The sequence below is a fragment of the Ovis aries genome, chromosome 9, assembly GCF_016772045.2.
Source record: "Ovis aries strain OAR_USU_Benz2616 breed Rambouillet chromosome 9, ARS-UI_Ramb_v3.0, whole genome shotgun sequence".
In the NCBI taxonomy this organism is placed as follows: domain Eukaryota; kingdom Metazoa; phylum Chordata; class Mammalia; order Artiodactyla; family Bovidae; genus Ovis; species Ovis aries.
The window spans coordinates 46,268,267-46,295,688 of record NC_056062.1 but is presented as its reverse complement, the minus strand read 5'-3'; the positions used below and the strand labels follow the sequence as shown (position 1 = coordinate 46,295,688).

Genomic DNA, 27,422 nt, shown 5'->3' with positions numbered 1-27,422 from the left:
GTGGTAAAGAATCTGCTTGCCAATGCATGAGACTTAAAAGAGATGGGTTCAGTCCCTGGGTCAGGAAGATCCCCTGGAGAAGAGCACAGCAACCCACTCCAGTATTCTTGCCTGGAGAATCCCATGGACAGAAAAGCCTCGTGGGCTTTTCTGTCCACGGGGTCATAAAGAGTTAGACACTCAGGCTTACATAGCTTATTATTCCATAGATTGAGCCCACTACATTTCTCCTCATTTCTAAGTGATTTTTAGTTTCTGCTTCACTCTCACTTGCCCCACCACTCCTCCACTATTATACTCTCTGAACTCTTGGAAATTTCAAAGTTTGTGATGTGAGTTTATCAGCCCCATAGTCTCTACCTTTCTGGACCACCTTTCCTCTACCCTAGCTTCTCCTGGGGCCAATGTAGTCAATCCCCAACCAGTACTTCCTGTCATCTCAATTTCACACCCGCTGCCCTTGGACATCTGTCATCTTTCCACACCCCACATCTTTCCAACCCCAAAAATTCTCTGACCCGAAGGTGAAGGTGGAAGGTGAAGTCGCTCAGTCGTGTCTGACTCTTTGCGACCCCGTGGACTGTAGCCTACCAGGCTCCTCCGTCCATGGGATTCTCCAGGCAAGAATACTGGAGTGGGTTGCCATTTCCTTCTCCAGGGGATCTTCCCGACCCAGGGATCGAATCCAGGTCTCCCGCATTGGAGGCAGACACTTTAACCTCTGAGCCACCAGGGAAGCCCATTCTCTGACCCGGTGGCAGGGCTATTCAGTCCTTTGATCCAATCACTTTGGGCCAGCCCTTTCTCTCTTGACATCCTCACTTCCCTCCTGACCAGGTCAAGGTCATTTTACACAGTCATGATATTGAGTCTTTGTGATCTTGACCCACTTCCTCCTCCCTCACTCTGCCATCCTTGTTGGTGCTCCATGACCCCTGTGACATCCAACTCCCTGCCCGCTCCTCAACTGCACATCTGTCACTGAACAAAGAATGGGCCTAAGTCCGGCTGGGCAACCACACTGGACCCTCCTAGTCCAACCACCCTTCCATTCTCTAAGATGTCACCTCGCCTCTCCTCGCATCCTCAACACTCCTCTCCCATCACCCAAGCAGATACCCTTGGTTCAAACCTCACTGAAGCAATAGAAGCAACTGGAAGAGAACTTCCACAGGTTTCCTCCCATTCCACTCCCCAGGTAGGCTCACCTACCAGTTTGTCTGCTCCAATATCCTGCCTTATCATCTACTAGAATAGATGTGAAGGTGAGTCATCCATGCTTTCACTGTCTGAAGCCAATTCAACACCTGTGCACTGGCTTCTACTTCTTTTCGCCTATTCAAAAAATCTTAGCTCCAGCAATCCTCCTTTCTTTCATTAAGATCATCAATCTTCCTTCCCAAATTCCATCCTTCCCATCAGCATAGAAACATGCTTCTTTCTCCCATCTTTTACAAACCTTCTTGACCTCTTGATCTGGCATTGGCTGATGCCCCACATTTCTTTGCTCTGCTTGCAGCAAACTCCTTGGAAAAGGCACCATATTTCTGTCTTAATTTCACTTCCCCATTCTCTCTTATGTCCACTGCCATCAGACTTTCTCTCCCTGTACTTCACCAAAGTTGCTCTCAGACTTGTCACTAATGACTGCCCAGGAGACAAATCCAACCATCAGTTCTCAATTCTCATCATGCTGGATCTACCAGACAACTAGTTGTTCACTCTCCTCCTTGAAACACTGTCTTAATTCAGTTTCCAAAAAACTGAAAACTCCTCCATCCTTTTTCTTCCCTCATTTCCCTGGGTTCCTCTTCAGTATCTTCTGTTAATCTCTCCTCTTCTTTTTGACCTCTTACTGTTGGAATACCAGAGGCTAGTCTTTCCTTCTTTCCTCAGTCTATACTCACATCTTTGTTGATACAATGCTAACGATTTCCAAATGCAAACCTCTATTCCCAAATACAGACCCATAAATCCAAATGCCTGCTGACTCAACAATTTCTCCACTTGGAGGTCTAATAGACACTTCGAACTTGATTTCCAAAAGTGAACCCTGATCTTCCTCCCCAGAACTCTTCTGACTGTGTAGCCTTTCTAATTTCAATGAACAACTCCATCCTTTCAGTTGCTTCAGCCAAAACTTTTGAAGCATCCTTGATTCTTTTTTCTTTTCTTCCCCACCCACCCCTGAAGATAGCTAGCATCTGATTACTTTTTACTACTTCCCTGGCTATCATCAAATCAGAAGCACTCTTATCTCTTTAAGTAGCCTTGTAATCAGTCTCTTTTTACCTTTGCCCATCTGTAGGCTATTCTCAACATGACAGATAGAGAGAGGTTTTTAAATAGAAATCAGAATGTACTGTCCCTTTGTACAAAATCCTGCAATGACTTCCCTTTCATCCCGGGAAATAGCCAAAATCCTTCTCATGGTTCACAGGTCACATGTGGCCTATTGTGACTGGTTGACCTCATTTTTTTTTTTAACCACTCTCTGTTTTCTCACTCTATTTCTGCCATCGTGTGATTCCTCTAATGTGTACATATCTCGGGACTTCTGCTGTAGCTATTTTCTCTGTATGGAATTCTCTTCCTCAAAATATTTGGTTGCTGGGACTTACTTGGATGTCCAGTGGTTATGACTCTGCAATTCCAATGCAGGGGCCACAGATTCAATCCCTGGTCAGGGCACTAAGACCCCACATGCTGCATGGTGTAGCCAAATGACCAAAAAAAAAGATATCTGGCTGCTACTTCCTCACCACTTTCAAGTCTTATTCTAATCTTGCATCTCAATAGTTTTCCTTATGAACCCTCCTTAACACTGTTACCAACTCCGACTATAATTCTTACTCAACTTCTCTTTTATTTCATAGTACTCACTACTTTCTAATATACTGTATATATTTGATCTTATTATTATGCTTCATTTTATTTTCTCTATTCTGTCACTAAAACTTGAGATCCACAAATGTCTAAATACTTTGGTGGCGCGCTAAGAATCCCCAGTACCTAGAACAAGGCTTGGCATGTTGTGGGGCAGCTGCTGATGAATAATTGTTGAATGAAGGAATGCACAAGAGGAGAAAGGGACAGCAACAACAACAAAAGTGAATTAACCTCCTCGAACTGAGCTATTTACGTGAAAACCCTTTTGTTGAGACTTTGGAAAAAATTCTTTCCCTAAAGTGTTATGCCTGACAGTAAGAGCTTCTGTTACAGAGTTTAACTGGTTTCCCAATCAGAGTGGGTTCTAAGTAGCTGAGAAATTCTCCCCATGTTATACTAAAACAAATGTAACTGTGCTTCAATCACTAGGCAATACCATACAGACCTGGGGACATTATAATAAGAGCTTTTTGGAAGATGGAACAAGGTGAGTGGACTTATTTTAGGGTCTGATATAAAAATCAAAACTCCAAACAGGTTTATCAAAAGCCTGGCCAAGTTTCCTGTAAGCCTGGCTCATAGAGAAAGAGAAACTAAGCTGATACATCATTTCAAATGGAAACTATGCAAAATTCAGTGGCTTCATGTGGTTTCAACCCCAAACCAGGTGGAACCTGAGGCTTTGGCAAAGGTTCACATTAAATTCTTAACTGGGGAATGTAAATCAAGGAGGGAAATGTTGGAGAAAAACTAAGAAAGAAAATCTTCAGTTTTGAACAGTTCTGGAACCACAAACTTAAATCACTGCTCTCTAAACATAATCTCACTCTGGCTTTAAACAAGTACAATCATTTTGAAAAAATGTCCCTCAACAATGAACCAGCTTTTGTTATCCTATCTTAGAATTTAAGGGCTCCTTCACATTCACGCTGTTGCTGTTGTTCAGTCACTAAGTCGTGTCCGATCTTTGCAACCCAATGGACTGCAGCACACCAGGCTTCTCTGTCCTTCACTATCTCCCAGAGTTTGCTCAAATTCAGGTCCACTGAATGGGTGATGCTCCCTAACCATCTCATCCTCTGATGCCTCCTTCTACTTCTGCCTTCAATCTGTCCCAAACTGGGGTTTTTCAGATCAAATTATTATTTCCATCTAGTAGGCTGTGTAATCAAAGCACAAAGATGAAAATGTAGACTTGCAGAAAGTAACTGAAAGAATGAACCAACATCGCATTCATAGCTGAGTTTCTTGACCTACAAAACTGCAGCCTTTCATTGAAGGGAACCAGACATACAGTCAGAAACAAAAGGGAATTTTAAGAATCCTTTGGATAAAATGTGATTAAACATTAAAAGTCTGTTGTTTTGATAACAGCAATATTGTATGAACCCTGAGTTGACCTATAGAGTAGGAATAAATTATCAGTGTTGTGGTTTGTATACATGAGTGTGTGTGTGTGTGTGTTTAAGACTGGAATACTTCTGAATTGTAGTTGTTTCTCAGTTGCTCAGTTGTGACTGACTCTTTGTGACCCCATGGACTGCAGCACACCAGGCTTCCCTGTTCTTCACCATCTCCAGAAGCTTGCTCAAACTCATATCCATTGAGTTGGTGATGCCATCCAACGATCTCATCCTCTGTTGCCCCTTCTCCTCCTGCCTTCAATATTTTCCAGGATCAGGGTCTTTTCAAATGAGTCAGGCCTTTAGCTTCAGCATTAGTCCTTCCAATGAATAGTCAGGATTGATTTCCTTTAGGATTGCCTGGTTTGATCTCCTTGCTATGCAAGGGACTCTCAAGAGTCTTCTCCAACACCACAGTTCAAAAGCATCAGTTCTTCAGTGCTCAGCCTTCTTTATGGTCCAACTCTCACAACCATACATAACTACTGGAAAAACCATAGTTTTGACTAGATGGACCTTTATTGGCAAAGTAATATCTCTGCTTTTTATTATGCTGTCTAAGTTGTCCATAACTTTTCTTCCAAGGAGCAAGTGGCTTTTAATTTCATGGCTGCAGTCACTATCTGCAGTGATTTTGGAGCCCAAAAAAGTAAAGTCTGTCACTGTTTCCATTGTTCCTCATCTATTTGCCACGAAGTGATGGGACCGGATGTCATGATCTTTGTTTTTTCAATGTTGAATTTTAGGCCAGCTTTTTCACTCGCCTCATTCATTTTCATCAAGAGGCTCTTTAGTTCCTCTTTCCTTTCTGCCATGAGGGTGGTGTCATCTGCATATCTGAGGTTATTGATATTTCTCCAAGCAATCTTTACTCCAGCTTGTGCTTCATCCAGCCTGGCATTTCTCATGATGTACTCTGCATATAAGTTAAATAAGCAGGGTGACGATACAATATATAGCCTTGAAGTACTCCTTTCCCAATTTGGAACCATTGTTTATGTCCAGTTTATGTCCATTGTTTATGTCCGGTTCTAACTGTTGCTTCTTAATGTGCATACCGCTTTCGCAGGAGGCAGTTAAGACGGTCTGGTATTCTCCCTTCAGGATTTTCCACCGTTGTGATCCACACAGTCAAAGGGTTTACCGTAGTCAGTAAAGCAGAAGTAGATGTTTTTTCTGGAATTCTCTTGCTTTTTTTAGGATCCAACGGATGTTGGCAATTTGATCTCTAGTTCGCCTGCATGATTTTAGGGACATTTTAACTAATTAGGTAACATTATTCTAATTACGGGCTTCCCCAGTGGCTCAGCAATAAAGAATCCACCTGCAATGCAGGAGATGTAGGTTCGATCCCTGGGTCAGGAAGATCTCCTGGAGGTGGAAATGGCAACCCATTCCAGTATTCCTGCCTGGAAAATCCCATGGACAGAGGAGACTGGCGGGCCTCCCGTCCATGGAGTTGTAAAGAGTCAGACATGAGTTAGCGACTAAACAACAACAATTCTAATTATAGGAAATTTCCCGTGTCCAGAAATTTTAAGCATCATAGATTTTTAAGAGACTTCCATAAAAAATTCTATATTCTTCCAGATACAGGTATTTCTCATGTACAATCTCTGGTACAGGTATTGTACTAAGCTTTCAGAGAGAAATCTTTAATGAGACTTCCACACACCTTCTGAGTGTATATTCCTACATCCAGACACAAGTTGTATCATACAAAGCCTGTCTTAGTATTTCTCTAGTTAGAGAGAAAGTCTTTTAAACTAAGATGGATTTCCAATTAGAAATGTAAGTTACATTCCCTTCCTTTCACTTAGAAGTGATGTTTCAGCCCTTCAGTTGTGTCCAACTCTTTGCGACCCCATGAATCACAGCACACCAGGCCTCCCTGTCCATCACCAACTCCCGGAGTTCACTCAGACTCACGTCCATCGAGTCGGTGATGCCATCCAGCCATCTCATCCTCTGTCATCCAATTTTCCTCCTGCCCCTAATCCCTCCCAGCATCAGGGTCTTTTCCAATGAGTCAACTCTTCTCATGAGGTGCCCAAAGTACTGGAGTTTCAGCTTTAGCATCATTCCTTCCAAAGAACACCCAGGACTGATCTCCTTCAGAATGGACTGGTTGGATCTCCTTGCAGTCCAAGGGACTCTCAAGAGTCTTCTCCAACACCACAGTTCAAAAGCATCAATTCTTCGGCACTCGGCCTTTCTTCACAGTCCAACTCTCACATGCATACATGACCACTGGAAAAACCATAGCCTTGACTAGACAGACCTTTGTTGGCAAAGTAACATCTCTGCTTTTCAATATGCTATCTAGGTTGGTCATAACTTCCCTTCCAAGGAGTAAGCGTCTTTTAATTTCATGGCTGCAGTCACCATCCACAGTGATTTTGGAGCCCCCCAAAATAAAGTCTGACACTGTTTACTGTTTCCCCATCTATTTCCCATGAAGTGACGGGACCAGATGCCATGATCTTCATTTTCTGAATGTTGAGCTTTAAGCCAACTTTTTCATTCTCCTCTTTCACTTTCATCAAGAGGCTTTTAGTTCCTCTTCACTTTCTGCCATAAGGGTGGTGTCATCTGCATACCTGAGGTTATTGATATTTCTCCACAAACTACTAAACCGACACTGTACTGACATTTGAAAGAAATTCCTCTGTAAGTCAGTGCTCGGGGTGGAAAAGCAACCAGAAAATGGAGTATTTCCTTAAGAAAAAGGCAGTCTTGTGACAAGCACTGACAAAAGGCAGAAGGATGTAATTTTTTCCTCTCTGACCTCTGTCTAGGGGATGCAGATGATGGCAATTTCTTAATCCATTTTCATGCAAAAGGAGCCAGTCAACAAGATATTGCAAGCAACAGCCCCCATTCCCAGTTAGTTAACCTTGCACATCTTTTTCCTAACCTGAATTCCAACAGCTTCAAGTGTATAATATAGTAGGAGCTAATCTTTTCACTCCTATTTTTAATGCTTCAACCAGTAAAGGTATTTCATTTTGAAGCGTTTCTTTTAAATGCACTGAATAGGTAGTTATAATCTGAGTGATTCTATAGCCTCCTGTGTATGCAAAGCATTTTTGAATTTTTGCCAGCCATCAAAATACACATTGGGATTAGTTTACTGGAAGAGATATAAAACTAAAAGAATAAGGGGGGAGAAATAAGGTGCTGGGAAAGAACAGTCTGAAGGGAACTAATGAATACCACGCAATATCTTAGCCTTTTAATCCAACAGTAATAGGTCGTGTTTGAGTGGCTCCAAACATCTGTTCCCTCCAAAGGTACTTTTACTTCTTTTATCTTATATTTACAACAGCCCAGGGAGGGAAGGGAGACAAGCATATGCTAATTGTGTAGAAAATTACAGAGTAAACAAAAATGCAATCAACCCTCAGTGTAGGCCAGGATTCTTTGGATATCCACAGACTGTCCATACCCCTTCCAGCACAACACTGATATGCTAACTGGCTGCTCCCATGGCTCCTGGCCATTGCTGAGTCCCATCATGTCTGGCCAGATCAGATGCCTATGAATAGTGTAGGATGGGTTTAACTCTGTTAGGGCATTCTTACCTCATATAACTCAATACCAAGAAAATAATCCAATCAAAAATGGGCAGAAGACCTAGACAGACATTTCTCCAAAGAGGAGTACAGACACCCAAAAGGCATGTGAACAGATGCTCAACATCACAAATTATAAGAAAATGCAAATCAAAACTACAATGAAGTACCATCTCATACCAATCAGAATGGCCATCATCAAAAAGTCTATAAACAGTAAATGCTGCAGAAGGTGTGGAGAAAAGGGATCCCTTCTACATTGTTAATAGGAACGTAAACTGATACAGGAACTATGGAGAGCAATATGCAGGTTTCTTAAAAAACTAAAAACTAAAAATAGAACTACCATATGAACCAATAATCCCACTCCTGGGCGTATACTCGGAGAAAACTATAATTCCAAAAGATATACCAATGTTCACTGCAGCACTGTTTACAATAGCCAGGACATGGAAGCAACCTAAATATCCATCAACACGGGAATGGATAAAGATGTGGGACATATATACAATGGAATACTATTCAGTCATAAGGAGGAATGAAATAGTGCCCTTTACTATTGGCACTATTAGGTGGACCTAGAGAAAGTCATACAGAGTAGAATAAACAAATTTTAATGCAGAAAATACATCCAATCTTTTCTTGGTAAAACTGTAAAAGTAAAAAATTTTAAAATTAATTTTATGGTAAATTTCATTGTAAGTAGCTACACCTAATTGATTTTCTTTGTAAGCAGTGTATTTTCTTACAAAGAAATCCACTTGCCTCAAACACTTGCCTTATTTAGCTGCCATTGTCAACTTTTGATCATGGCCTCAGATTTTTTTAATGCCAACTAGAAAAAAAATAAAATAAAACACTGTCTTGAAAACTTGGGAACTCCTGATGGTGCTGAAAATATTTGGGGGGGAAATATTTTGGTTATTTTAAAAATCTTTAAATAATTATTTTCCCTCAAAGGTCCTATAGCCTAATTGTGCTCAGTTGCTTAGTCATGTCTGACTCTTTGTGTCCCCGTGAACTATAGCATGCCACGCTCTCTGTTCATGAGATTTTCAGGGAAGAATACTGGAGTGGGTTGTTATTTCCTCCTTCAAGGGATCTTCTTGACCCAAGGATCAAAACCTCATCTCCTGGGTCTCCTGCATTGCAGGTGGATTCTTAATGGCTGAGCTATCAGGGAAGCCCCATAGCCTAATTACCTGGCAATCAACAATAAGGTTAGCAGAAATCACTGCAGTTCATTTCAAAATCTTCTCAGAATAGGATTCTTTCAAAACATGCCTCTTTCCATGTTGATAGCCACAATCTGCAACAGTTTCACATACTTTTGTGACATGTACATCATCACCTCACCTCTGCCCTAACTTACCACACAAGTTCTCTAGTCATCAGTGAGCAAAGTCAGATGACAAACACGAATTCCCACTTTAACCCAATTTTACTTTTACATCTCTGTATACTCTATAAGAAAGAGAAAGATCTTGTCCCTAGATACAAACAAGCACCTGAATACCAGTGGTTTACCAAAATCGAACCTTCATTTTTACAGATACTCTAAACCACAGATGACAGTGTAAAAAGGCTGCAAGGTTTCAGTTCTATTGCAAAGACTCATGCAGCAAAAATATCCTTTAAAAAAGATCTCAGACAATGACTTATTTGTATGAAGCCTATTAATGCAATACAACAGAATCTTAATAACAGGATTTGAACCTATCATGTAACTATTCCAGGGCTAACTTCCTAGAAAATCTAACCTTCATTTGTAATTGTGATGCACTCTTGCAAAATCTAAGCAGATGAATGAGGTGAAATCAGGACACCATTGAGAGAAGGAACTTAAAATTGAATATATCCGCCATCAGGGGTACTAGAAACTCAAGATCGACACAGATCAAATGCTTCCTCTGCAAGCAGAATTAATCAGTCCTAAAAATGTCTTACCATGGTACAAGGCAGTATTTCTTTTCAGGAAGTGCCAACTTTCTACTGAGAAATATATTCCATTTTAACTTCAGAATTATCTTACCAAAAAGGGCACCAGTTTAAGATCTCTGGCCTGATACCAAGCCATGTCATTACGCTCTGCTTCTTGAAATTCACTATGTTATAAGAATTCGGACACTCTGTCCTAAACTCAGTGGTCTTAAAAAATGCTGTAAACCTAGTGTGGGCCATTTTTCAGCACTGGGTGAAATGGTTCTGCCCTTCTTATCCATTTTAAAGATGTCTTGGGGAAGATCTTAATGTGAACAGGGTCCTTAGACCCCTCCTAAGAAGCATGACCACAAAGTAATCTCTTGTTAACACAACGCATCTGGGCAGAGAACAGATCATTGTGTGTGACCTGATTTCATTTCAGTGAGTGTCCTCATAAAGAATGACATCATCCCATTCTTTTTCTTGATCTCCACTTGTGACTATTCCCAGCCCCTAGTCCCCAGGCTCATCATAATTAAGCTGTTTCCCCCCTCCCATTCCCCATTCCTCATCTTCACCGGAATTGTTATTTTCCTCTGAACTTCCTGCCGGAATGTGTCATGAGGGCAAGAGCAAAGGGTTTCCTCTGGTGGGTCAACACTGCTACAGTTTGCTTCTCGGATACGGGAGACAAAGCATGAGTCTGAGGGCAGTCAGAGAAGACTGAGAGGGTCATCTGCCGGGTCCTAGTCAGGCGAGAACAGAGGAGCCAGGTGAAGGTGGCACAGCCTGATGGGCGCAACGTTTCTTGTCCCACTGGAGTTGTTGTTACTACTTGTTGTTATTAGTTGTTAAGTCGTGTCTGACTCTGAGTCGGGTTTTCTTTAAGCACAAGTTCATTGACTTGGAGGGTATATTGTCTAAACAGATTCATCTAACTACATACATACCATGTGTGCGTGTTTGTATACTTGCATGAACTAACACTTCCTTTATCATTTAGATGTGTATTGAAAGACTCGTATGCGAAAGTATTTTAATTCAGATGGATGGATTGATGATGCGGGAGAAGATCCTATTTTAAAAACCAGCATGAGGAGGGCTTCCCTGATGGCTCAGTGGTAAAGATTCACCTGTCAATGCAGGAGACACGGGTTTGATCCCTGGTCTGGGAAGATTCCACATATGGTGGAGCAACTAAGCCCGTGCACCACAACTACTCTAGAGCCTGGGAGCCACAACTACTGAAGCCCATGAGCCCTGGAGTCCATGCTCCCCAACAAGAGAAGCCACCACAGTAAGTCTGTGCACAGCAGCTAGAGAAAAGCCTGTGCAGTAACGAAGACCCAGTGCAGCCAAAAACAGACAAACAAGAATGCAGACAAATTGAATGGCCCTGGGAGAGAAGGTACTGACTGTGATGTTTTGAGTATTTTCTTTTATAAGGAAAAAGAAAACACAACTTATTTCCTACATCCATGTAATGGAAGATGATACGCAACTTTAAACTATGAAAAATGAAGACAATGCAGAAATTGGACACTGTTTTGATAGAAAGGTAGGCGAAAAAAAAACTGAGTAAAATTGTCCCTCCTCCAAGTTTCCAACTGTGTAAACCACTAGGCAGTACCATATAAAATTACTGCTTTTGTAGGTAAAAAATAGCCAGTTAGCTGCAATTTTCTAGGATTCCACCTCGCATATATTCACCTAGAAAAGATTTATGGGTTTGGCTTAAGCATGTGTGCTTCTTAACTTAAAAAAAAAGTTCCCATTAGGTAGCAATTATATTGTTTTTACAACAAATACATGATTTTAACTGACATTAAGATTTTGAGTCCTAAAGTGCCCTCTTTCATGAGAAATGTTAAGGGTAAGGGTGGTCACAAGAGTCTGCTTCTTAGCGTGGGCCGTCAGCTCTATATACTCGGCAGCAAGATTTACACGCCCTCAGATACCAAGATGAGAAAAATGTTACTGGTTTTTAGGGTCCACATATGAAATTGATTCTTTGAAAAGATGTTGTTTACTATTACAGTCTACAGATGATTTTTAAAAAATACTCAAATTTAAATTAAGATATTTGAGTATAACTTAAATAATTAAGGTAATAAAAATAAATAAAGTGCCAGGGCAACACAGCTAAGGCATGCTTTTAACATTTTCCATCCCCAAAAAGCATCCACAGGGCTAGGAAAGGTCTTAATTTCCTTACAAACAACATAGTCGCTGTTTTAAACTATCCCATCTGTGTGCACCAAACCTCGTCTGACAGTGCAGTTTTTGAGTCCAGAAGGTACAATAGCAGCCATTCAGATTTTGGCAGGTGCACTTCAAGCTGAATACCAGGCTCCACAAAACATAACAGCCTGTTCCACAGGTGTGAACATTTTTGACAAGAGCTCTCAAAAATCTCCCCCAAGCTGTGAAATTTAATTGTCCTTTCGATGTCTTATTATACCCATCTCTCCTTGGAACAAGAGAGAACCTTCTGGCAAACAAACAGCCAGGGGATGCTTGGCCAGCTTCTGAGATCTGCTTTATGACATCTCCTGGTTTTGTTTCTTATGCTATGTGTTTTGGAGGTGATGCCAAGTTCAGTGAGCTTCAGGTAAGCAGTTCTTAAAGCTGGAAAAATCGCAAATGAAAGGACTTTATACCCCAATGACATGAGCAGAAAGCCAGTCAAAATGCACACGGCAGCATTTTGAAAACTTAAGACTCATTAAAATGGTTCCTACACAGAAAGGACCCATTTCTTTCTACAAAATTTGCCAGCTGGGAGGACTACAGCTATGAGAATACAGATGTGGCAGTGGGAAGGGTCTTAGCTACCTATCTAATCCAGCTCAAATTATGGAGGAAGAGGGGCAGAGATCTCTGAAGCTGGCAGCTGGTCAGACCCTGAATTTTCCAGTCCCAAAGATGAAAACAGCAGACTAGAGTTGGCTCTAACAGGGTTCTGCAGATTTTTAGAAAATAAGTGTCATGTGTGTTAAATGTGAGCAAGTGATTCTGATTTCATCCAGTATTACAGTAAATGCATTCTATTTTCTCATCATAAGGACAGGCTGAGAAATGAAAGGATATAATGCTTAAAGTGGTGAAACGACTCATTAAAGGGAGAAATGTGTGAAAGAATATTGTGCTTAGTGCTCAGTTGTGTCCAACTCTTTGAAACCCCATGGGCTGTAGCCTGCCAGGCTCCTCTGTCCATGGGATTCTCCAGGCAAGAATATTGGAGTGGGTTGCCACGTGCTTCTCCAGGAGATCTTCCCAACCTAGGGATCAAACCCAGGATCGAATCCTGCTTTGCAGGCAGATTCTTTACTGTCAGAAACACCAGGGAAGCCCTGAAAGAATATTGGCCAGATAATAAACAACATGCATCCCAGCAAAGTGGTCTCTTCATAGCCCAAGAGAAACTCAGGAAGATGCTTTGAGAAAGCAGGTCTTGAGTGACCTCTTGGGATGATACAGGGTGACCTCCGGTATTAAGGGTTTTCCACCCTTTTCTATAGTTAATTTTGAATGACATGATGCCCAAGAACAACTTCTTTCTTTCCTACAGAAAAATGGGTACATTGGATGAGAGGTTCACAAGAAAAACTTCTGGTAAACTGACTCAAGATGATGAAGCAGATTCAAGAAGTCACAGTTGTACTGTTTATTGAGCTTATTTCTAAACAGGTATCATTTTCAGTTTGCTTTGGAATACTTTCCTCTCCCATTTGGAGTTTCAAAGTAAAGAAGACCTAAATTTCAGCTTGTCTTCTCCTTCTGTTGATTTAGCTTGTGAATAACAGGAATCTAATACATTACTGGTGAGACCCCAGGCCACCTGCAGACAAAGCTCTGAGAATTAGAGAACTGCCAGTGCTCATGACTACGTCAAAGAAGCAACCCTGGTCCACCCCCACCCCCAATGTTTCCAGCTATTTCCCTTCTCCCCTTGCAATCTGTAATATGAGGACAAAATGTTGAATTCCATAAGTATTAGAAAGAAAAGCTGGAGACATCAACCCTCAAAAGACAAACCAGAAATTTAGGTCAGACTTGAAAATTTTTGTTTTGTTTTGCTTGTGTGACGTTCATGAGCTTTTTGGTGATTAAAGGACTTATTCCAGGTCAACCTAGGTTAACATAAGAATTAGAATGAAAATCAAGCAAAGGGCAATAATTTCGATGAGCTGAAAAAACCAAGAGGAGCTCAACAGTTTCCATGGTGTTAGTTTTCACTGTGGGTGGAAACAACTTTTAATGTTGACATTTGAGAAAAACTCATGGGGAGGGGGTGTGGTATAAACTCATATGAGTCAACACCCCTAAGAATGTTTTCACAACCGAGGCTGTATTGCTGAGGTGGGTCTCTGTGTCTCGACCTGGCTCAACAACACTCTAGGCACCAATGTTTCTGACCGAGGAGAGAAACTATGAGGTTAAGCTGTGAACAACATGGATGACACCTGCAGTCTTCACGCCGAAATTGTGGATGACTGGGCATAGCAGACCTGCCATGAACAACTCCCTGGAATTCCCCTGAGCTTCTGGAATAGCTCATAAATTGTTAATAAACCAACATGATTCTTCAGATGGTTCTTTTGCCATTCCTGAAGAAAATATCATGCAGTGATTCTGCCTTTTAGCTTTTTCAGCCAAAAAGGAAGAGAGTGCTATAGGGAAGAGCAGAATTATCAACTCCTCATTTTCTGATAATTCCCCATCTATGAAATGCTACCCTCTCCAAGTGACATCGAGTACTCAGGTATTGCTAGTGTCATGGTTTAATTAACCAAGAAATCAATATTTGGGACTTCCCTGAGGGCTTCCCAGGTGGCACAGTGGTAAAGAATATGCCTGCCAATGCAGGAGAGGCAAGAGACTTAGGTTTGATCCCTGGGTTGGGAAGATCCCCTGGAACAGGAAATGACAACCCATTTCAGTATTCTTGCCTGGAAAATTCCATAGTCAGAGGGACCTGGCAGGCTACAGTCTGTGGGATCACAAAGAGTCAGACATGACTGAGTATGCACTCACCTGGTTGTCCAGTGGTTAAGACTTTCTGCTTCCATGAAGGGGATGTGAGTTTGATCCCTGGTCAGGGAACTAAGATTCCACATGCCACACAGTACAGTCAAAACAAACAAACCTCAATTAATAAAAAAAAGAGACAGAGATCAATATCTGATATTGAGTACCTTTGACAATTTTCTGTGATTACTCTGTCTTGGAGAACCTGCATGTCATTTGCCAAATTCACCTCCCTCAGATGATGGGGCTGGCCGTCAGCACCTACAACAGAGGAAAGCAAGAGTGCCATCAGCTGCATTTCATTAGCGATTTATCTTTCAGATGTTGCCTTTCACGCCTTCATAGGAGGATGTCATTAGGAAGAGCATTCTCCAAATTTCATTCAGACTGAGTTTCTTACAGTCACTCCAAGAGACTTTGAAGTATTGTGGGTCATTCGGTCCTTTTATAGAAGTTTCCATTTGACTTTCTATTCACCTAGGGAAAGACTTTCCATTATATTCATTTCATATTATTCTCTGACTGGATTTCATAAAGTCAATAAAGAAGAGTTTCTCTTGAAAGGTTTACAAAGTGTTCCAAGTTTAAAAGTTGAATGACGTCTAATTTCAGCTGCTAAGACCTATTTTAAAGGAATATGTGCAGAATCATAAAATCTAAAGTGACTGCAAGTGGTTATTTGATGAGTAGCAAAGCAAGCATTTCCAAGTGGTAAATTTGTTTCTATTCTGCATTTAGGAGAGGTGAAAAATATAAGTAACTAAAATTAACTTGGATACTTAGAATAAGAGGAAATACCCAGTTTAATGCATTCAGTATTGGATGAAACAATCTTGCTGCCATGAAGAGCACATTTTAACATAAATACGGTGTTTATGTATGCATTTAACATAAATAAATGCAGATACGATACATAAAAGACAATAAAAACAGATAACTAATGAGAACCTACTGTATAGCACAGGGAACTTTACTCAGTGCTCTGTGGTGACCTACATGGGAAGGAAATCAAAAAAGAGAGGCTGTAAAGAACTGCCTCCCTGTTGCAGAAGATGCAGTTTCGATCCCTGAGTCGGGAAGATCCGCTGGAGTAGGAAATGGTAACCCACTTCAGTATTCATGCCTGGGAAATTCCATGGACAGAGGAGCCCGGCGGGCTACAGTCCATGAGGACACAGAGTCAGAAGTGACTGTGAGACACGCACGCATATGTAAACACAGAGCTAATTCACTTCACTGTACAGAAGAAACTAATACCACATTGTAAAGCAACTATACGCCAATTAAAAAAGGGATAAACTCTTAATTGGCCAAAATTATATTAAAGCTCATTCTCATTTGTAAAATCAATCAAAAGGAGGAAGAAAGAGAAGAAATATTGTATATACATCTTATAAAGAAATATAAGCTCTCAGATATATAAGCTTTAAGATAAGAACACACAGTTTCACCACTCCAAATTTCCTCTGCATTTAAAAAATATTTCTCTTACAGCAAATTCCCATCAGCTAGCTATTTTACATACGGAATACTCAAGGAACCCAAACCGAGGCTCTGTAACAACATAGAAGGGGTGGGATGGGGAGGGAGGTGGGAAGGAGGTTCAAGAGGGAGGGGACATATGTATGCCTATGGCTGAGTCATGCTGATGTTTGGCAGAAACCAACACAACACTGAAAAGCAATTATCCTTCAATTAAAAATAAATAAAGTTTAAAAATTAATCATATTTCTACATAATAACAATAAATAATTGGAAATTGAAAAAATGTTTCTCTTGCTCATATAATAATGTTAAGACATTTCCTTTGGAGCTCTCTGACCTCTTCATTAATGAATATTCTCAGAGTTAATGGGTGTAGATTATTTCAATGCAGTAGACCTGGAATCTCTTCTTGTTCTGAACTGACTCTGATGATTCAGCTTAAATATGGACAGTCCCAGGTCCTCTGCTCTGTTCTGGAAGCTTCACTCTTAGAGAAATTATGGTGGCAGGACCTCCCTGCAGGTGGCTTCCTGTTGCTGGACTCTTCCTCTCACCCACTCTCGCCCTTGTGTCTTTTTCCATTCCTGGCAGATCCATTCCTCCACCCCTTTCCACCATGCTGTCATCTGTCATATCCAGCCCAGTCAGTCTTTCAACTCTGCCCCTGTGCTTCTCAGCCTGGGAGTTGGTGAGTTCCAGGAGAACTTCTATACTCGCTAACATTATAAATTATTATAAGCATCATGGAGATCTCTATTTTTAAAAATATGTTCCTGGAAGACATATAAATGCTTATGTTTATAATTATGCATGACACCCTGTGATCTTCCAAAATAAAAATTTACATTTGACTTTGAGGCTTCCAGTATCTGGCTGTGGTCATGCTGGATCATAGCCTAATGTCAAACAACAACATCCTTTCTGTGGCTATTCCGAATCTACTACTGGGAGTGGCAGGAATTAGATGTGAATTCCAGGTTACAGCATCCATTGGCTAGGTGACCCTGAGCGAGTTACTTCATTTCTTTATGCCTCAGTCTCCTCTTCGGAAAAACGAGGATTAAAAATAGTATCTAATTCCACAGGGTTGATATGAGGATGACAGGCTACTGCTGCTACTGCTAAGTCGCTTCAGTCGTGTCCGACTCTGTGCGACCCCATAGATGGCAGCCCGCCAGGCTCCCCCATCCCTGGGATTCTCCAGGCAAGAATACTGGAGTGGGTTGCCATTTCCTTCTCCAAAGCATGAAAGTGAAACGTGAAAGTGAAGTCGCTCAGTCGTGTCCAACTCTTAGTGACCCCATGGACTGCAGCCCACCAGGCTCCTCCACCCATGGGATTTTCCAGGCAAGAGTACTGGAGTGGGGTGCCATTGCCTTCTCCTGGATGACAGGCAAACATCCTCATAAGAAATTTAGAATAAGTGGTCAACAAACATTGGTGATCGTTATTACTGGCACTGAATTGTTTTCTGAGTCAATTAAGAAAGATACAACTTCCCATGGTATAATTTGCAGTCAAAGATATTTTCATGAAGTGAGACTAGAGTTTTCATTCATTGTATAGATGGAGGCTTGGCTTTGTCATCACTGGAATGATAATGTGTAGAAAAATAGTGCATCATTCAAAGATATAGGTGATTAAAGAAAGAACAGAGGCAGATATTTATACCTGCTTAATATGTGTATGCATGTGAGAGTCAAACACTTCTCCTGTGCTGTGAAGTTTTATTTGCCAAGAGAGTGTAAGGTGATAGGATGACTGAGACACCATAGTTTTTAGTTCCATAATCTCAACACCAACAGATGGAACCTGGATCCTTTCTTCCTTTATATGTACTAATTTGTAATAATTCACTATAAATAGTCAGAGTATGAAACGTGCAATGGAAATTTTTAATTAAAATTTTCTCTCTCCTTTTTTGGCAATATTATTAATGAACACTGGTTAAAACAAATTTATTCTTTATTTTCAGCAAAACAGCATCATTTGGCAAATAAAATCAATATGACTAATTTTAACCAATTAATTTGATGCCAACAACACAATATTGTTGGTTTATAGTTTTCTTTACATTTAATTAGCTATGTATTTTGCACTTTCAATACCATAAGTATAATTATATCATTGTAGATTTATAGTTATATGCGTGCATGTGTGTGCGCACGCACGCTAAGTCACTTCAGTCATGTTCGAGTGTAGCCTCAAGGATCAGCTGACAATTTCAGGTTTCATTTATCTATCTCCCCAGAATTCCTACAGCACTTAAAATCTGTGCCACACAATGCAGCATTTAGTTAGAGGGTCTCTGTTGCTGTCTAGACAGCGGAAGGTCTCATCTCTCTGGTCAGGTTTTCAGATTCCGAAGCATGAAGGTTGTGCCTTGGGCTCTTTTCTACATTTTTAGCTCTAATCATCTCTTCCCAGAACTCCATGCACTGATTGAGTATCACTGTATCATTAGGATCTGAGTCACACATCGACCCATGGTCTGTCTGGAGTTTATTCGAGTGTTGGTCAAGCATATCTAGTCTGAGAACCTGAACTGCTCCTGAAGCAAGAAAACAAGAGCAGCCCACAGCCCTAAAGCTGGGCTACACAAACTTGAACGGAAAAGAAACCACCAGTCCAGCTTTGGGTCATTTTATTCTTTTTTTTTCCTTTAGCCAGATCTATCATATTTTCTGCAAGCAACGACTCGACCTAAGACTCCGAAGTACACGTGTGTGTTTGAAGTGAGCTCATATGAGTCTCAATCTCTCTGCTTGTAAAATAACAGGTTAGATTGGAAGACCTCCAAAATCACATCCTGCTCTAAAATTCTAAAAAATGTTGGCACATGTGCCCATTAATTTGACACTGAAAAGCAATGAAAGTGTCAGTTGTGTCTGACTCTCTGTGGCCCCATGGACTGTAGCCCACCAGCTCCTCTTTCCATGGAATTCTTCTGGCAAACGTACCAGAGTGGGTTGCCATTTCCTTTTTCTCAACCCAGGGACCAAACCTGGTTCTCGTGCAGTGCAGGCTGATAGATTCTTTATTGTTTGAGCCACCAGGTAGCCCAACTAATTTGACATTAAACATCCACAAACAAGTGTGGTGTGCGCCACAATTTCACCTGCTGATAATATGTCCAGAAGTCAAGCTTGATGGTTTAAGAGCTTTCGTTTGAAAGTTTGGTTTGGCGTCTCTCTCTGAATTAGTGTGCTACTGTACTTGGCACCTAGGAAGCCATGCTGGAGAGCTAGTGGATGACTGACCTGAGCTGTCTGGGCTTTCTCTGTTGTTCAGAAACTGAACTGCATTTCCTGGCTCTCAAACTTCGTAAACTCATCAGATTTTGCTGCAGAGAAATGTCATTCAAATAACAGTCCCTGGTGGAAAACACTAGCACCATTCACAGTTAGTGAAATGCTGAAACAGTAACTAATATTTTAAAACTGTGGATTGAAGGCATTTCTGTATACTCTACACGTACATGCGTTTAGATAGATGTGTGAAAGAAATGTTTCTTTTCCTCAAGCTGTTGTCCTTTAATCGTCTCCTAAAAGTGGCTTTAGTCCTGTTGCAGAAATGCACTCTGTTTCTGCTCCCCTCACCTTGGAAAGTAATAAGCGGTTCCAACCGCCTTCCCGAAGGAGTTGTTGGAAGGTCCAAAATGTCCTCATTAGGAAGCTTACGCCGAGCCACACAAATCTTGCCATTGTGGATGGTGTACGCATGTGGGACCATTACTTCATGCACAATGACATGAGCCCAGAAAACATGTGAACAGGAAGCCAAACCCAAGAGAGAGTTGGGGCACTTCCAGCTTTGCATGGAGCCCAGAAATGAAGCAAAATTCAGCAGTATTTTGGACTCAGGTGTCTGGGGGCCAGCACAGCTGCACCCCAGCCCTCTTCAAACACTACGTAGGAGAGCACAGTGGCTCCAGCAGCACCCAGCCTGGACTCAATCATTATGTCAGCAAACCCCAAAGATCATGAAGACGAAGTCCTTGCTTAGGAAGCCAGACTTTAAATGGCTTGAGTAACCTAAGAGCAGAATGGCCAGTACCATTTATGGGAGCTCGGTATATTCCTCATGCTTTCAAGCATGCTAATGGGAATTCCCCCCAATATATCTTGCTCCTTCTTTAAATACTAGACTTTCCCATAATGCAAGCACATCCTATTCTAAAGTATATATTTGGTGATTATTTTATATTAAAGATAGTGACAGTTCCTTTCCTTCCTCCCTCACTTTCTTTTTAAACTGTTTAAAACCTTTTACATCATCTCAGAAACCAAAGATAATCTCTGAAGTTTGGGGAATTTGAAGTGAGCTCCCAGAAGCCGGATGGAATTCATATAATAACCAAATACTATCTTTCTGATGAGTGATAAAACTCTATATTTGGAGGTGACAAAAGTTTCTTAAATCTCCTTTTAAATATGTTGATACAGTTTACCTACCAGGAGGAAATATTCTACTTGACTTTGTGAGACCAGCCATGAAGGCTGGGGCAAGCCCCTTTCGTAATAAATGGCTTTTGCTCTGAAGTGTTCAGGTGTGGGTGAGAGCTCTAAAATTCAGGAAATCCAATAGAGGCTTTGCCATAGAAGATTAGAAAGGGTAAATGGCTATAAGAAAACTAAGGTTATCAAGTAATCAGACCTCAAAGACTTAAAAAGTCACAGCTTCCTGTCTGCTAATCAGCTTGTTTTCTGTTCACTCTAAATGTTAAAATTCTTCCTCTCCTTATCTTTAAAAAATTTACAAATGTGACACACCTCTCCTTTCCAGGATCCCCCATTCAAGTCAATGGGAAGAACTTCCTGCTCACCCTGAAGGAGGAAATGTTTGTGGGACAAGTCACGGCCAGGTAAGAAATCACCTTCTTTGCTTTAGTCTTATACGTTTCCTCTTTTCCTCTAGTCTCTGAGTGGGTCCTCAGTTCCAGGGAAGTAAAATAAAAACCCTGCTAAGGAAAGAGCTACTTCGTGATGAGTAATAAATTCTTCATGAATATGTGCTCTTTATGAATAAGTATTCTACTCGCCTACGGATCTTTTTCCAAGTCTCTGCTTGTTTCTGAAGGTTTAGAGGAAGTACAGATTTCTGTTTTTGAAGGTATACAAAGTTATTGGCAAGACTACTCTGGACATGGCCTTCCTGTTGAAACTGAGTGGGAAACAACCCACTCAACGGCAGAGGTACACGATGAAAGCTCAGAGCCCCAGTGAGCCCAGAGACTGACATTTCTTCTGGGGGACTGAGCATAAAAGGGAAGAGCCTAGTTTCTATGTTTTGTCTCTACATTTCTAAGACACATTTGGCAATTTTACACTTTTTAAAAAGCTACGTTTTACATATAAGCAATATAATTTGTATCATTTTTTTTAGATTCCACATATAAGTGATATCATGTGGAATTTTTTAAAATGATGCAAATGAACTTATTTACAAAACAGAGACATACTGACAAACATAGAGAACAAATTTATGGTTACCAGAGGGGCAAGGGGTTGAGGAGGGACAAATTAGGATTTGGAGATTAAAGTATATACAACTATCCATATAATAGATAACCAACAAGGACCTACTGTATAGCACAGGGAACTATAGTCAATATCTTGTAATAGCCTATAATGGAAAAGAATTTTAAAAAATTGATTCAGTCATATATGTATATGTGTATATATATACATATATACTTTGTTGTATACCTGAAACTAATACAACACTGTAAAGGAAACAAAAAACAGTATCATTTATATATAAAAAAGATTAAACAAAAATTGACTTCTTATATTACTTAATGTTGTAGGTTAGCCTCAACCCAACATTCAGTTCAGTTCAGTTCAGTTCATTTCAGTCGCTCAGTCGTGTCCGACTCTTTGCGGCCCCATAGACTGCAGCACGCCAGGCTTCCCTGTCCATCACCAACTCCTGGAGTTTACTCAAACTCATGTCCATCGAGTTGGTGATGCCATCCAACCATCTCATCCTCTGTCGTCCCCTTTTCCTCCCTTCAGTCTTTCTCAGTATCAGGGTCTTTTCAAATGAGTCAGTTCTTTGAATCAGGTCGCCAAAATATTGAAGTTTCAGCTTCAGCATCAGTCTTTCCAATGAATTTTCAGGACTAATTTCCTTTAGGATAGACTGGTTGGATCTCCTTGCACTCCAAGGTACTCTCAAGAACCTTCTCCAACACCACAGTTCAAAAGCATCAATTCTTCTGTGCTCAGCTTTCTTCATAGTCCAACTCTCACATCCATACATGACTACTGGAAAAACTATAGCTTTGACTAGACGGAGCTTTGTTGGCAAAGTAATGTCTCTGCTTTCTAACATGCTATCTAAGTTGGTCATAGTTTTTCTTCCAAGGAGCAAGCGTCTTTTAATTTCATGTTTGCGGTCACCATCTGCAGTGATTTTGGAGCCCAAAGTCTATCACTGTTTCCACTGTTTTCCCATCTATTTGCCATGAAGTGATGGGACTGGATGCCATGATCTTAGTTTTCTGAATGTTGAGCTTTAAGCCAACTTTTTCACTCTTCTCTTTCACTTTCATCAAGAGGCTCTTTAGTTCTTCACTTTCTGCCGTAAGAGTGGTGTCATCTGCATATCTGAGGTTATTGATATTTCTCCCAGCAGTCTTGATTCCAGCTTGTGCTTCATCCAGCCCAGCATTTCTCATGATATACCCTGCATATAAGTTAAATAAGCAGCCCCAGCTAACTCAACTTCCTTCTGTTAACTTGTACGCCTTCTTGTTTTATGGTATTCTATTATAGCTACCCATTTGTGCAAGCTTAAAGCTAATATATTATAGGTGTTTCCTTTTTTCTCCATTCCTTCATTCAGTCCCCGAGTTGAGAATGTTCCACCTTCTAAATATCTCGGCAGTCTGTGCCCTATTGTCCACCTACACTGCTCAGGCCTTAGCAGTTCTCACTTGTTTACAATAGTCTTTCAATTGATCTCGTAGTTTACAGTACTATCACTCCCTAAGCCTTTGCCCACCCTACATTCCACACTGCATGGTAGATGATCTGTATAAAATCTTCCTAAAACATAAATCACATCTACAATCTGCCTTCTCAGCCCCAAACAAAGTCTTTCCTTGACTCTCCATTGACTCAACAGTAATCTTAAAAGTACCAGTAATCTTAAAAGTAGTCTCAGTGAGGAAAGGAACTTGTGCTACAATGCTTCCATCATTGAGTTGGGTTTGCTACAAACAAACAAAAAAAAAACCAAATAAACAAAATGGTCTATTGAACCAACTAATGTCTTAGTGATACAGGTAACATGTGCCAGCCCAAGCTTTTTACGTTAACGCAAATCTACAAGACATTTCTTTGGATCATGAGCTCAACCAAAAAGACTCATGAACATGAGTTTGAGTTTTACTAGTGATGAGTGCAAACACCTACCTGAGCATGAGACACCACCATATTCATGATTGGACCCCTGATTAAATCTCCAGGACCCCTAGACTCAACAGTCCAGTACCAACTGAAACCAGTTCCCAGTCTCTGCCCCACCCCCTGTTCCCCATCCCCACCATCCCCCCCATCTTGGCCTTCTTACTTATTCTGCTCTCCAAGGCCCCTCCTTTATGGAATGTCCTTCCACATCACCAGCTGATCCTTTAAAACTCATACAATCAACATCATCTTTGTAAAATCTGCTTTGAATTTCACTGGAGAGAATTACTCTGCCCTCAGTTCTGTTACTTAATCATAACTAACTTCTGGTTTTTTGCAGGTGTTATACTGTTAATAAATTTCTGTTTTTTTGTTGTTGTTGTTGTTTGTTTGTTTCCTTAGAGTAGGAGCTCCCCCGGGCAGGATATGACTCCTTTTGTTCATTTTGGCATCACTAGTGCTTAGCACCGCAGGCAATATAAAGTAGATGCTCAAAAAACCAAGGCACTGAATCAAAGATGAAAAAACTGTGGAAATGGAAAAGTCCTAAAATTGACTGAAACACTTCTGCATTCAGACACCGTGCTAGATACTTTACATGTTTTCTTTCCTTTTAATCCTTTCAACAATCCTCTCCTTGGGATAAGTATTGGGTTGGCCAATCCCATAGCATTTGTCTCCTTTCACAGAGGTGAAATTTGAGATTGAAAATCTGAAAGGTCTTGCTGCTGGTCACATAACCATGTAATGGTAAAACCAAGCCTCACAGCCAGATCAAATCATAGTTTGTGTCCCTCCTACCACAGTCAAGTATGCCTCTGACGAACACTGAGATTATGTGGCTGATCTTTGTAACTAAATTAGATATAGCATAGAATTTTAGTGTTGATAGCTCACTTTTAAATTTAGGGGGGAAAGCAAGTAGAATCCAGTCTTATTTTCAAATTTAATTATGGCTTAGAATTTCTTGGAAGCCACAAAGAATTTTAAATCGAAATGTCATTTAAAGGGGCTCTTAAAAAAAAAACAACAAAACACTGAATTTTACAATGTTTTCCATGTTTGTTGAATAAATAATGAATAAATAGATCTATTGCATTCTGAAATTTGATATGAAATCTTTTCACTTAATCTATTTTGGGTATGATACTATCAAGTAATGACACTGAACACTGGATAGTTACAACAAATATAAGAGATGATGATATATATTTAATTAAACATATACATACATAGTATCTTCAATTCTTTTACATATATACACACACACACTGATACACCACATTATATGTGGTTTTCATAGCTGTTTATATAAAGTAATCAAGCTCAGTGAATTAATCATAGCACTTAACGACACTAAAAGGGCTTCCCCAGTGGCTAAGCAGTAAAGAATCCACCTGCGATGCAGAAGATGCAAGAGACACGGATTCGATCCCTGGATCAGGAAGATCCCCTGGAGGAGGGCATGACAACCCACTCCAGTATTCTTGCCTGGAGAATCTCATGGACAGAGGAGCCTGGAGGGTTACAGTTCACAGGGTCTCAAAAGCGTCAGACACGACTGAAGTGACTAGCATACACATGACTTAAAACTGCTTTCTACAATTTATACTTCTTAGTACTTGAATAAAGACAGTAATTTTCTATATCTCATAGTGAACCAACTTATAATCATGGTTTCATAAAAGCAAATTGAACAACTACCCAAGATAGAACTTTGTGTTCTCGGCTTATTCAATTAGCAAATCATACTTCCTAAAAGCTCAGAAACTGTATCTTTCTTCTAGAGTTGTAAATTCATTTTTTGTTGAAAGACAATTTCCCAAAACCTTGAGCATCATCCCTGAGAACAGAACTAACTCAGCATCCTTTATAAACACGTAGTTGAACAGAGCTTTGGGTTTTGCTAGTACTTAAGTTCATTCTCTGTAATATTTAGATCTTTCAGCTATACGGTGAAAAACTTAGTAAGAATTCACCTGTCCACTCTAGTGACAGTGTTTTGCAAGGTTTAAACACGCCAGTACAAGTTTCAAGACTACACGGAAAAATGAGATTTCTCATAGTGTGAAAAGAAACTTCCCACAACTGAATTTGCCTGAAAGCAGAGAAACTTAAGCCCAAAGTTGCAACATTATTTCTGGATACCTAACAAGCAAGGTGAATAACCAGGGTTCCTTTGTAGGGTGAGATGTGTGTGTGGAGACCAGTCAGCTACCACCGGGACCAGGACACGGGGAAACGAGGGGGATAATTTTGTGAATAAATGAATGAGCAACAGAAACCTCTTTTCCTCCTACAATTTTTAAGAGAGACCCAATTTGGGTGGAAGACTTTGGCCAGAAACACATTTCCAGTCAGGGTAGTATCTGAGCGCGGGGGAATCTATTCTCGGGAATAAATAAGATGAAATGAACAAGGGCAGTGAGGAAACTTTGGTTCTTTCCTTATGAAAGAAAAAGCAGAGCATCATACTTACAAAAGCCGCCTTCCAAGTCCTCTCTAGAGAACCAGCTCTGGGAACTGGGAGAACGCACAGGAGCGGAGATAAGGCTGCGGCGGCGGGGCTTCCTTCCTCCTCCCGGGGGCGAGAGTCATTGTTTCTTATCTCCCTGACCTCCGGGGGCGCCGGGGGCCGGGAAGGGCCGGCCTCTGACCCCCTCTGCCCTCCCTCCTGGCCTCCGCGCCTCGGGTCGGGGTTTCCTATTAGCCGCTCCAGTCGCCCGGCCTGACACGGGCCGGGGGAGGCAAGAGGGCCGGTCTGCGAAGCGCTTGAGAGATGCAGAGGGTTATATAAGTCCGCGTATTATCATCATCACACACACCCCCATAGAACCAAGGCTGCCAGACAAACAAAAGGCAGTTCCAAGAAGGGGAGGAGCAGAGGCAGAAGTTACACTGGGGGTGAATTTCGGGACACTGCTGAACTGGCTGGGGAAAAAAAGGCAACTCAATATGTGCATGCAAACCTCGGCAAACAAACTGAGCTGCAGCTGGCCGGCCGGCCGGCCACGCGGGAAGGCTCCTAGGAGGGAGGGAGGGAGTGGGTCGGGGGTTGGCAGGGCTCTCAGGCTGCGGTCCCCCCCACCCCCCACTGCCGCCCCCAGGCACCCGACACAGTAGCCGCCCGCCCGTGGTGGGATGGAGTGGATGAGGAAGATGTGGTATTTGGAGAGGCAGGCGTTCCAGAGACCGAGTGCTTAGTAAACACGGATGTTTCTTAGACTCTCACCAGGTGCTTCTGCTGCTTCGCTTTCGTTCTGGTCTCTCGTTTTGCTAATGAGAGTTTGCAGGGAGTTCCAGGGGTCAGGGCCCTACCCTGTATATCCATCCTCTATTTTAAATCTCCGTGGGTCTCTGTTCTTTTCTTTGTGGGAGCCAAAACCCCCCAGCCAAAGGGTTCTTTGGGCCAGAGCTGGGGCTGAGAAAGTTTTCACTTCATCCTCTCTGCTACCCTCCCTCCCCCATGCTGCTACCCTCGGGTTTTCTTTAGATGATTCTTTTCCTGCCCTGTTTCTGGCTCTGCTGCCCAACCCCTGAGGAACTTCCTCCTCCAGGCATTCACGCCTTCCAGTGTCACTAATTTCTCTCTTCCCAGCCCAATGGCCTTCACCTACTCCAGCTCCTGAGACTATGAATCATATTCTAAAGATGGCCTTTCGGGTTCTTCCCGGCCCAGCCCCAGCCTGCCTTACATCCTC

At 41.4% G+C, this 27,422-nt stretch overlaps 1 protein-coding gene across 6 annotated transcripts in view; it reads right to left on the bottom strand.

Moving 5' to 3' along the window:
* Nucleotides 1–27,422, bottom strand: part of SULF1 (sulfatase 1) — a 191,653-nt gene that overhangs the window by 137,116 nt on the left and 27,115 nt on the right. For 3 of the 6 annotated variants that reach the window (XM_027973027.2, XM_042254289.1, XM_060393762.1), the window contains exons 1-2: nucleotides 26,201–26,486; nucleotides 14,989–15,082 (exon numbers count right to left, since the gene is read on the bottom strand). The gene's annotated coding sequence lies outside the window, so the exon portion shown is untranslated. Of the gene's footprint in view, nucleotides 1–14,988; nucleotides 15,083–26,200; nucleotides 26,487–27,422 lie in introns of those variants that run through there. The other 3 variants (XM_060393763.1, XM_042254290.2, XM_060393761.1) reach the window with 1 other exon arrangement.